Source organism: Dryobates pubescens, chromosome 4, assembly GCF_014839835.1.
Source record: "Dryobates pubescens isolate bDryPub1 chromosome 4, bDryPub1.pri, whole genome shotgun sequence".
NCBI lineage: Eukaryota > Metazoa > Chordata > Aves > Piciformes > Picidae > Dryobates > Dryobates pubescens.
This window is the reverse complement of record NC_071615.1, coordinates 39,263,468-39,274,267: the sequence shown is the minus strand read 5'-3', so window position 1 is coordinate 39,274,267 and position 10,800 is coordinate 39,263,468.

Sequence of the window (10,800 nt, the reverse complement as noted above, 5' to 3'; positions counted from 1 at the left end):
GAGAAGAAGAAACTGGCACACAAAACAATTTCTTTTTTCATTTTACTTTAATAATAAAATTGTCTTATCAGCTAGTCCAATTAAAATGATATGACAAGCAAATTCAGTAAAGTATGGAGAAGGAACCTGTAGAAGATAGCGTGTTGCATTCCAACACAGGTGTGTGACATAAAAGCAGATTGAGGTTTGTTTTGATATGTTTTGGGGGTTTGAGTTGCTTGTGTCTATTAATAACTGGTAGCTACAAACTCAGCCTGGATGCCTAAATAGAAACTGTTTAAAATTCAATACAGTACTTTTCTTTTTATTTCTGTGTCAGCAAGTTGACACCATCTCCACAAAGTATAAAGAAACTTGGGCAGAAAATTAATATTTATGTCTTCAGGCTGAACTATCACCATGTTTTACACTGACTAGATGTCCTTTTCCAAATTATGTAACCTATCACCTATTTAATCCTATTCCTGGATTGCTGTGCGTGAATGAATAAATGATCACTTGTCCTTTGGGATATTCAGAAGAATGACTTACTTGCTATACGTGCCTTTTGGAAAAGTTCTCATTATTCTTCTGCACTAAAACCAATTTGCTTATATGTAGATACACAGTTGCAACATGACAAAATGATCTTAAAGTCTGGGATAACAGAAAAATAGGGAGAGCACAGATCTCCTGGTTTTATGGACAAAGGTGCTAGCATACAATACCTTGCTGAGCCCCTGTCTATCATGGAATTGTAGAATGGTGTAAGTTAGAAGGGGCCTTAGAGATCATCTACTCCAACCTCCCTGCCATGGGCAGGGATGTCTTTCAACTAGACTCAGCTGCTCAAGGCCTCATCCAGCCTGGCCTTGAAGACCTCCAGGGAGGAGGCATCCACAACCTCTATGGGCAGCCTATTCCAGAGTCCCACCACCCTCATACTGAAGAACTTCCTAAGATCCAGTCTAAACCTACTCTCGCTCAGCTGAAAAACATTTCCCCTTGTCCTATTGCTAGACACCCTTATGAAAAGTCCCTCTCCAGCCATCCTGTAGGGTCCCTTCAGGTATTGGAATGTCCCCCCAGAGTCTTCTCTAGACTGAACAACCCCAGCTCTCTCAGCCTATCCTCATAGCAATATTGTTCCAGCCGTTGGATGATCTTTGTGGCCCTCCTCTGGACTCGCTCCAACAGCTCTGCATTCTTATGACTGGGACACCAGAACTGGACGCAGTATTTGCAGTGGGGTTCTCAGAAGAGCAGAGAAAGGGGAAGAATCACTTCTCTCGACCTGCTGGCCACACCCATCTTGATGCAGCCTAGCATATGGACTCATATATGGACTTGGATGCTTTCTAGTTCGGTCTCCCACATTCTCCATCCTCTCTGGGGAAAATCTGGTGGGAAGAGTTTTATGGCAGTCTGGCAAGTGACACTTGGACAACAAGTAGGTGATGGGCTAAATCATTCTACTTCCCGATACAATAGGGTTTGCTGAAAACCTGATAGCATGATGGCTCTTTGTAACTTAACCTGATCAACAGCTGTGAAAGATGCAACATGATAAAATCAATGTCTGATACACAACATTTGTAATCACTAAAGTTTATAATCTTCAAACCTCAGTTCTTTGCCTATGATTTTAAAACAACATTGTTTATTTGTCAGGCTTTATATTCAATTTCTGTTTCTCATGTCCTGTATAATTTCTAAAAATTACAGCTTTGAAAGTCTCAATTTCTCTCTCTGTTATCATGGTAAGATTTTTGTTTCATGCAACGTCCCAAATATTGTAAGTAAAATCTATTTTCATTTTTGCACAGGTAATTTAAACTACTTGCATACTAGTCTTATCCCTGTAATCTTGTTGACTCCTGATTTAATGTTGTTTCAGTGCACCTCCCCAACAAGGCCTGTATTTTTAAAGCATATTTATGTACTGTAACAAAGAAAAATATTTAATAATGAAAAACAAAACACTAAGATGGCACTGACCCCTTATATGGATAGGGATACAATATACGCCACTACAGTATGGTGCTTGCACAGTGCTGTCCTTTACTGTCTTCTATAATCAAATACTTACCAAAGGTACTGTGCTTTATGGCTTTTTCATTGAGAATATTTTTAAAACCTGCATCTTCATTTTATAGAATCAATTAATTCATGTTGGAAGTGATCTCTGGAGGCTATCTAAAGCAATCTCACCAAAGCAAGCAGATCATACTACAGCATTATTTTCCATCTGACACGTTTGTACAGTTCTGCGTACTTACAGAACATCTATCAACAAAAAGAGAATTATCTGGGACAAATTTTTAATTGCCTGCATTATTACTAATGCTATAGAAACTAGTACAATTAACTTGCTTTTGAGGTTGTAAATAATTTTCTCTTGGGAAGGTGTGAAGTGAATGCAAAATGCTGCAGATAAATGCATATTTCCTTTTTTCTTCTTGTTACCGGAAATATTTTATCAGTGTTTATCAGGCGCCTGAGGAAAGATCAGTAGGATATCCCACCTGGATTCCAGCTATTGTTCCAGCAGAGTGCAGGACTCCCGTAGGTCCAGTAGCTGCAAGCCCTGTGCAGATGTTTCAAATACTCCACCCTGTGTAAAGCATTCAGGTATTTGAAACACTTCTCTCACTCATGCTATTAATCTTGCTGATGGCACTGACAACTTCCCATTGACCTTAACAAGTTCAGGAGCAGGATTTTGGGACAACGTGTTTGGTTTGAAGCTGGCGATCAACTTGAATGGTTAGAGTTTTGACAAAACATATTATGTGTAAGACTTTTAATACTGCTTCCTAACAAAACTGACCACCTTAGCCTTTAAGTAATAACTGGTTTTGAAAGAATACTGTCTGCAGAGCACTCTACATGTAGAAGTCAATGCTGTTCTTATTGATGCCTGATAGCAGTGTGTCTATTAATCCAGAGGATTCTTTGTCACTGGGCTGATTTCATAACCTCCACAAATAATTTCCATTTTGTGATGGCTGCCAAAGTAATTTCCAGACACAACCTTCTGGTATTCTGCCTTCTTAATATGTTGGCAATGAGGCTATGTTTACATGGTGCAAGACTGTTCCGTGCAGAGATGCACAAAAAAAGTTCTAAATTAATTATCTTGGGTATTGGATGGTGTGTATCAATTGCTGGCCCTAAACACTGCCTGTGGAACCATGAGGGTTTTGGGGAACATGTTCAGAGAGCACAGGCATTCTCAGTAACAACAGAAAGTATAATAAGGCAATTGTTCAGTTAATGCCATCAAGATATAACATGGCAAATGCATATCCTGTGGTGAATTTATATTGTAATGTGAAATACATGCAAATGATCATATGCAAATATAAAATAAAGCCGAGGTCTGAGCTTTACCTACCTAAGCTGTGAGAATTAATTACATGCACACTATTTTTATTCTCTTAATTATTACCATATACTCAGTACTGTATCTAAGCTACAGATTCTAAAAATTAGCTAAAACTAGTAAAAGAGTTAAGATCAAATGGCACCTGGACACTGTAGCAGTGTAGCAAAGGCAGTTGATGGATTAATTCTTAGTTGTCTCTCAAATCCGTGCACATGGCAGAAGCCACCATTACAATAATGTCCCACACAGAAAATAGGACCTAGGCCTGAGACAGACCATCTAGATCTGTCTAGTGTTTTTCTTGTATGTTCATATAATTACATTCATAAATTTATGTTATTGTCAATTAACAGTGCAATGAAAATAGCATAATTATGTTTCACAGCTGTTTCTGATTCTGTTTCTTACTCATATCTGGGAGCAAAGGAGCACAAAACATTGAGTCATGATGGGCTGGAGAAGGTGCTTGAAGAGCACTTGCAAGAGAGAACTGCAAGATTCTCACCAACTACATAGTTTTGATTGACTTTAGAGGTCATGGCTGGTAGCCATGGTGATTTCACTGTCTTGTAGAAACAGTTTAATAATTTTACATTAAAGTTTTCTTATGCCCATTTTCTCATTTCTCCTAGTATTATCTTGCAATGATATGTAGAGGCATGGTATGTACATAGAGAGGTAGTGACATTATTTATGCCCTAACCCTAAGCTTAACTGTAATACCTTCAAAGGAGTCCTAATTTTAAAGAGCTATTCTGCCTTCATATAGTTTGCTGTACAAACACTGCTTTACTCCATAATGCAGTTTTCTCCTCTTCTTTATGTAGTTGATAATTGCTCCAACACACATTAAGCTAACTTCTGGTGAGTTCTAGAATTTTATTAGCAAAGAGTAGTACTTCATGACTATACAATTCTGAGCACCACCTGTAGTATTTTCAATCCATTTACTGTTTTTATGTTTCCCCTGCATCCTGTTAGTTTGATTCCTTCTTAGATGTTTCCAGTAGCTGCAGGTGTCAAAGCTACCTGATTGCTTGCCTTGAGGAAACAGGAGATTTGCTGTTGGTTGATGGTTATTCATACAAGGAAGCTCCCTGGTTTGTATGTCTGCTTATTGATAAGTAGGAATAACTTTCCATTACAATGTGTATGCCCAATTAATGTTGAAAAATTTGATTGATTAAGAAAACTGGTTCATGCTGTGTGCTTTGGAAGGTGACATTAGGCACTTGTTCATAATTGTAGACATCTGAATAGCTTTGAAATCTATTCTCTAGTTTCAGCTTAAAAGGCAAAAAAAAATATTTTCTGAAAGAAACAAAACCATTTTCTGAAACTCGACTTTATATATGTAAATGCCTTGATTAAAATATTATCTTAGAATTGTTTAGGCTGAAAAAGACCTCTAAGATCATTGAGTCCAACTGTTAACCTAGAACTGCCAAGCCCACCACTAAATGATGTCCCTAAGCACTACAGTCTTAATACCTCCACTACAGTCTTAATATCTCCAGGGAAGGTGACTCAACCCCTCTTTTGGGCAGCCTTGACAACCCTTTCCATGAAGAAATTTTTCCAGTATCCAATATAAACCTCCCCTGGGACAGCTTGAGGCTGTTTCTTCTTGGGCTGTCACTTGTTATTTGGGAAAAGAGACTGGCCCCTTGCTTTGCTACAGCTCCCTTTCAGGCAGTTGCAGATAGTGAGAAAGTCTCACCTCAGCCTCCTTTTCCAAGCTAAACAACCCCAGTTCCTTCAGCAGCTCCTCACAAGATCCTTGCTGTAGAACCCTCACCATCTTTTTTGCCCTTTGGACATGCTCCAGTCCCTCTTGTAGTAAGGCACCCAAAACTGAACCCAGTATTTGAGGTGGAACTCAGTATTTGAGGTGAGTTCTGTAGGGCCATGAATAAATATTGGCCAGTCTGCACTGGGATAGTTTTATCAAGATTTCCTATGTCTGACAGTGCATTGGTCAGACTTTACTGGAGTTGGATATGTATCTGCAAACTTTTTATTCTGCCCCATCTTAACTCTCAGAACAGTCTAACACATCCGTTATTAGAACATTAATAGCTGACAGTAAATCTTACAGTTTTTAATGCTAGTGCTAGGTTACTAGTAAGCAGTGTGAAATATTTAACTTTTGGGTAGACAGGATTGTAGTTAAATACTGCTTTATCCTGAAAAATCACTAGCAAAAAAACCCCACCACAAATAAGAACAAGCTAAACTGCCATTCATTGCAACTGGCTTTCTGGTTTGTTTTTGTGTTTTGTTTTTGGTGTGTGTGTGTTTTGATTCTTTTTCACCTTTCTATTACCACACTAACCACATACATAAACAGCTTTGGCATATAATGTATGCACTAAAATTAAACAGCATATCCTGAACAATTTTCTCTGATCTTCTCCCATGCTGCCTAAAAAACTCAAAAGTCTTAATTAGTGTTTTAGAAATAACTACAACAAAGGTAGAGAGCAGTTCTGGGAAATTCTCACAGAAGTTCAAAAATGATACAAATTAATATTTGGACCTGGTATCTGCCGTGTCCCATGGTAACATTGCAAAATGGTGCTCTGTGACCTTAAAGCATCTTGTCACCTCAGCAAGGCAGTCAGACCTCATGGCCCTTACAGAACAGTCAGTGTGCATGTGCCTTTGCAGCTCTCCTGACAACACCACAGTGTGACACTTCTACCCTCAGTGCACTGATTGCTTTAAAGGTCCCTTCCAACCCAACCCAGTCTATGATTCTGTGATTCCTGCTGGACTGGGACACTCACAGAATATAGGGATTGCTTCCATGGTCCTGAAATTCTGAAATAACTTCTTCCAAATTTTGGCTGATGAGTGGATGTTTTTCAGAGACAGAACATATTCTCCCTCAGCCTATGCTTTGTCAAAGTCAATCTGTCTTCTTGAAAGATGTCTCTGTATTTAAGGCTGACTTTTGAGACAATATTTAAATGGGAACATTGTTTTATTGTCTCAGCCTCACAAAGAATCGTAGAATGGTTTGGGTTGGAAAGAACCTTAAAGATCCTCTAGTTTCAAACTCCCTGCCATGGGCAGGGACACCTTCCACTAGATCAGGTCAGTCAAGGCCCCATCCAGCCTGTCCTTGAGTACTTGCAGGCTTGGAGCCTCCAAAACTTCTCTAGGCAACATGTTCCAGTGCTTCACCACCCTCACAGTGAACAATTTCTTCCTAATATGTAAATCTACACTTTTTCAGTTTGAAACCATTACCCCTTGTCCTATTATTGTATGAATTTTCTTTATATCTAATTTTGAGAGGGCGTTTAGCTGACTATAAGAACATAAAAGACATACAGACTGGAAGTTGAACTGAGTCCCAAGTCCATTCAGTGAGGATGTGTTTTCATAATTATATGGCAAAGACATAACTTATACAAATTAGCAATTTTAATTGAAAAATGCTGACAAAATCCTAAGTATGTGGATTGTGCAATCTGTTTTTTATTTTTGACATAAAAGAGTCTTTATGTTATAGAAAAGATGTGATGGGACTATGTATTATTCAAAGGTCTCAATTGTCAATATAAATGTTATGATCTTGTTCAACAGTGAAGGGATTGTATTCATTTTGGCAATATTCAAAATGTAATCAACCATATTTATGAATGCCTTTAGACACTGTGCAATGGTGCATAAAGCCAATCAATTATCCTTTCTCTCTGTGCTTATCTGGCACTCAGACTGGAAACCTGTTCTATTGTGAGTTCTATGCACTTCAAAAATACATACACACTATTTTCTTGTTTCTGTTCGCTTAATTAGTATACATGACATTCCTGGTTGTCCTGGGCATGGGAATCTTTACCATCCAGTATTCACATATGTGTCCTACTTCTATGAAATGTATCTAGAAATTAAACAGAATCAGTTTATCACTCTTTAGAACCTTGTTGTGTGTATCTTCTTGTCTCACTCTGATGTGGTACCTCGCCACGCTATTACTCAACATGTGCAGCAGGGAACTCACAATTGTGTGGGATACTGTGAGCTTTTTGCAGCATTTTGAACTCCACATGAAAGGACTAAATGTGTTTGCACTATGATCCCTGAATAATTACTCAAATTATTCCACAAGTATAGGTCAGTTTGAATCTTTGCCACCCCTGCTATTTGTAATAGACAATTGTGCCAAACTGTGCATCCTGTCAATCTACTCATATAAAACTCAGCAGCATCAAGGAATTTCCTTGAATGCTATACAGTGGCCTCCCACAGAGGAACAAAGAAGCCAAAGAAGGATATTATATTCTCTGGGCTTTCTGCACATCACTCTGCTTTATTAAAAATGTCAAAACCCTTCTCTTCTTGGCTAAATAAGCCATTCATTTAGGACTTGATTCCAATCAGGAATCCAGTTCACCATTACATTAAAAATGACACATCCCATTTTATCACAACTGTAAGGCATGGAAGTTTTCTGCACATTCCTTAGTACATGTTGCATTTAGAGGGTGCTCTCTTCAATCATACTATTACTGTCTTGACAGTTTAGTAATTGTTATTCAGGAGCACTTCTTGATGCTTATCTGCAAGTTGTTCAAAGAAGATCACATAGTGATGACCTTGAAATGAGAATGAATGAGGCCTTTGTGTTCTATACATCAGTAACAGTCAGCACAATACTTGTATTTTCCTCCTGGGAGAAAAGAAGATAGCTACCTGTGGCCTTAAGCTTCTGTAGTTGTATGTAATACTTGTTACTAATGCAAAATTAAACCTCTAACATATGAGGTGAATAAAATACCTCTCAAATGAGAGCGATAAGGAAAGTTTTCTAAACCAATATTCAGCCTAAGTAGCTAAAGGAGGAGAAATACTGAGTGTCAGAGAAGGCAATGAATATATATGGTTCAGAGTCTTTGAGGAAAACTTTAAAGACATTCCAGAGGAGCCTAACATAATTAAAGGAGCTGTAGGTAGACAAATGCATTAAAGGAATAACCAAATGGCACATTAGAGGAAAGTGTTTTACTGAAGCACAGCTAAATGTCTTAGCCTGCTGCAGCAAAAATAAGGTTCTCAAAAATTTGGAGTTAATGAGTAGCATTATATATCAGATAGTAAATTAAAATTAGCAAGGAGAAAAGGCAAACTATATCCTCCAGATTTTTTTTTTAAATTTTATTTTAAACTTTAGAAATAAGCAGTAAGTAAGTTGTCATACTAGAACTATCAGACTGAGAATATGGCAACCTTCTGTTTTCTTTTCAGCAGGAAGGCAGTAGGATTCCAGAATTTGCTAAGAAGTTCTCAACTTTTTTCTTTTTCTTTTTATGTCTTGGCAGTGTCTTGGTGTGTGAAAACATGTAACGCTAAGGGCAACTTAAACAAATAAGGGATTGAACCTTACGAGGTTTTGAGTATCCAGCAGTGAAAAGTGAAGGCTGTGAAGGAAATTAATGAAGGGTTATGAAGTCATGAAAATAGTGAATAAGGTAGAGGGAGAACTTATGTTGACTATATCCTGCAATATAAAAACTTAATATAAGTAATAGAACATCAGCGATAAAACAAAAGATTTCTTTAAACACACATTCTGGTTTTGGCTGAGATAGAGTGAATTTTCTTCCTAGTAGCTGGTACAGTGCTCTGTTTTGGATTTAGTGTGAGAGTAATGCCAGTAACACACTGGTGTTGCAATGTAGTGCTTATCCTAAATTAAAGGTTTTCCAGTTTGCATAATCTGCTAGCAAGCAGGTGCACAAGAAGCTGGGAGGGGACACGGCCAAGACAGCTGACCTAAACTAAGCCAAAGGGATACTCAGTACCATAGAATGTCATGCTCAGTATATACACTGGGGAGAGCTGGCCATGAGAGGCAGATCACTGCCTGGGCATCAGTCAGTGAGTGGTGAGTGATTGCATTGTGCATCAAATCAGGATTTTATTTCTCTTTCTTGGTTTTCTAGATTCATTTTCATTAATATTAGTAGCTATTAAACTGTTCTTGTCTGACAAATTTTACATTTTTTTGTCAATTCTCTTCCCCATCCCACTGAGATGGAGGAGGAGTGAGTGGGTGGCTCTGTGGTGCTTGGCTGCAAGCTGAGGTTAAACCACAACACAAGGTAGAGGGCTGCTGGCACTTGTTATCACATGAGTATCAACAGGTTCAAAAATGGATTAGACAAATAGCTGGGCAGTATCACCACTAGGCAGGGATGTACTTCCACATCCCTAATGCAGCAGTCATGTTCCATGGGAAATCAATACACTCTGAAAACACCTAGGCTGATTATTCCCTGTTAATAGGCTCTTCTGCTGCCACTCCTGGAGACAGAAAACTGGGCTGGATATACCAATGGTGTGACCCAGTAAAGTCTTTCTTACATTCTTAAAATAAAATCAAAAGCTCTATTTAAATGCAAGCATCAATCTGAGGCAATACTGATCCTAATAGTGACTGCAAAGCTGGAATAGTTAAGTTTGATGTTAAAACAACTGAAGAAATCTTGGCCTCATAAGAATAAAAATTGGGTGTGCCTAGAGAAAACTTTTTCATTGTGTGCTGTCCCTTCTTTACAGGTATACTGCTTTTCTCTGAATTGCAACAATTTGTGATTCCTTTGGTTTAAACATACAGATTATATATTTTAAGATTCTGTATTGTATCATATAAGGTGAAGTTCTTCACTGAGAGAGTCGTTAGCCATTGGAATGGGCTGCCCGGGGAGGTGGTGGAGTCACCATCCCTGGAGGTGTTCAAGAGGGGATTGGATGTGGCACTTGATGCCATGGTATAGTCATGAGGTCTGTGGTGACAGGTTGGACTTGATGATCTTTGAGGTCTCTTCTAACCTTGGTGATTCTGTGATTCTGAGACAGTTATACATGGCTGTGTATGCTTACAAATTTACAGCCATGTTTAACCTAGAAACCAGCTTACAGCAGTGTATCATAGCTCAGTAGAGATATAGTGATGCTGATAAGAGTTCCTAACACACTGCCTGAGTTTTACATTTAGGATGTAGGAAAGTCCAGACTATAAGACTAATTTTCTGCACATCAGCTATAATTCTACATAGATATGATTCCCTCTCTCTCTCTTCTTTTCTTTTTTTTCTTTTTTTTTTTTTTTTAGACACTATCTATTTGTTTGCTTCATGAGAAATAGAAAAGTAGCAGACAAAATGCAATTTTTGAAGCAAATGTGTAGCATACACAAAGGCCATCTAGGTTGTCCCTGCTCTGCTGGTAGGTTCAAGTGAACCAGATGAATGATAGCGAAGTTAGTAAGTAGGGGAGTCGAATGGGAAAGGATTTGTGGCATGAAAGAGTTAGTGCTGAGAGCCTAACATCCACACCACACCTTTCGGGAAGGTTTCCTGAGAAGTATTTCTAGCCTGGTCCTGTGGCTGGAGAGCATTAGGTGTGCTTTTGGAGCATAT